General features: G+C 39.1%; 1 pseudogene; it reads left to right on the top strand.

Annotated features, from left to right (window-relative positions):
- Window positions 1-1,852: 1,852 nt before the first annotated feature.
- Window positions 1,853-2,071, top strand: LOC102861732 (annotated as a pseudogene).
- The last annotated feature ends 225 nt before the right edge of the window (window positions 2,072-2,296 follow it).

A 2,296-nucleotide genomic window follows, 5' to 3' on the forward strand; every position in this document is an offset into this window, starting at 1 on the left:
ATACACACTTTTTTCATATATATATATACTGTTGTTATGTGCCATTATGTCTCTTGCAACTTATAACACCCTATGTACCTGCTCTGAACCCTGCTCTATTCTGTGCCAATCTTATTGTCTCTAACACGCCTACCCCCAATACCCTAGTTACTAAATTAGCCCATCTCATTGAGGGTATTCCTCTTTCTTTCTGTCCCTCTAAAAAGAATGGATATCCCAAAACACTTGATTGTGCTATAAACTATATACTTGGACCAGGAGGTAGTCAGTTGTCAGAACAAAGTGAGGAAACACTGCATGGTTAAAAATTGGGAAGGGTGTATACTAGGGATGTGTCCTATCTCTATATCTTTTCAATCTATAAGCCGAACAGATCAGTCGGGAGGCTGGGCTCTGTGAGGAGAAATGTGGCATCAGGATTGTAAGAAGACTCCTCAACAACCTGTGCTATGCAGATGACACAACCCTGCTTGCTGACACTGAGGAGGACCTGAAGCACTTGCTGCAGAAGGTCAAGGATTGAAGCTCAACATCAATAAAACAAAAATTCTTACCACTGGGGTGATTGGCAGCATCAGGATAGACAGTCAAGAGATTGAGATTGTTTGTGGCTTTAGTTTGGTTGGCTCCACAATCAACACTCTTGGTACCAGCAGCCAGGAAATCAAAAGACAAATTGCACTGGGAAAGTCTGCTGTCAGGGACCTCTCCAGAATACTGAAGAGCAACAATGTCAGTCTGGAGACTAAGGTCTGCCTGATACAGGCCATGGTCTTCACAATTACTTGCTATGTATCAGAAAGCTTGACAATTAGTAGATATGATAGAGAGAGAATTGATGCCTTTGAACTGTGGTGCTGGAGAAGAGTATTGAATATACCAATGGACTGACAGAAGAATAAACAGGTTCCTCCTAGAGAGGTTGAAGCCAGGCTCCTCTTTGTAGGCAAGGATTCTGAAGCTTCATCTACATATGTTGCAAGAAGTAACCAGTCCTTGGAGAGGGACATCATGTTTGGCAGGGTGGAGGGACAGTGCAAATATATGTATATGTTTGTTTGTGATTATGTGTGTATATATGTGTGTGTATATATGTATGTGTGTGCATATCTATATATCTATAAAACTTATTATGTATATTGGGGTGTAAATGCCATAACAGTTACCCATGGTGCAAATATTTGGTGAAACTCCCAGTTAAAGACTGTTTGGAAGGAGGAGCAGCATCCACTTCCTAAACAACATGCCTTTGGAAACTCCATAGGGTTGCTATGAGTCATGCTTGACTGGACACCAATCAACTACTACAACAACAACATTATGTATACACTACATATGTCTTTAACTTTTGGGTATCTGTACTGTTTTACTGTAAATGTAGTTTCTTTATCATTCACTGTACTAAGTAATACAAAATATTTTAAGTTTATAGATCTCTATCTTCTGTCCTTTATGTTATTATTGTACTAGGTGTTTGCTGTTTCTTGTTATGTACCTTCAAGTTGGACCTGAGCCACAGATGATGCTCTAGCTGCTTTTCAGAGGCAGTTTAATCACATGGGAGGATCTTGCCCATTGTTCTCCCATTGAGGAACTAGTGGGTTTGAACTGCATGCCTGGAGGATGGCAGTGAAGTTTCTTAGCAATAGGCCACCAGAGTATATATCTAGGTACATTTAAAAAACAGGAAAATAGTGTAACTTTTTCTTCTTAAAAAACTACATGGTTTATAAAGAATTTGGGAGGAGAAAGACAAAAAGAAAAAGAAAATTCTATTTCGTATTTTCCCAGATGTTTGACATTTCTAAAACTTGTGTCTTTCGGATGTGGCTGGGGCTTCGCCAGCCTCAGTATGTCTGCCATTTTCAACTTTCAGAGTCTTTTGACTGTAATATTGCTGCTTATATGTACTGGTGCTTATATCTGATCCTTGACACCCAGCGTCCTGGACAGGAATAAAATTGGACTATTGGGTATATTTTGGAAGTGTGCCAGAATTGGTGAACGGAAGAGTCTTTATGTTGCTGTATGCTGTGTAGTGATGGCCTTCAGCATCTTGTTCATACAGTAGCTTGGAAAAATGCCAGTATTTAATTGCCTTCAGATTTCAACATGGGGGGAAAAAGGACTTATCTGCAAAGAATAATGAACAGAATGGTTACGTTTTATGTCTGAATATTAAGTGAAATACATTTCTACCTCCTGTTCTCCTTTTTCATGTTATTCTATATAAGTATCTAATTAAGAGGTGATCATCTAATACCCAGATGTGTCTGAAATAATCAATATCCGTACT

Source organism: Elephantulus edwardii, unplaced genomic scaffold, assembly GCF_000299155.1.
Source record: "Elephantulus edwardii isolate Elephantulus edwardi_28Jun2011 unplaced genomic scaffold, EleEdw1.0 scaffold00061, whole genome shotgun sequence".
In the NCBI taxonomy this organism is placed as follows: domain Eukaryota; kingdom Metazoa; phylum Chordata; class Mammalia; order Macroscelidea; family Macroscelididae; genus Elephantulus; species Elephantulus edwardii.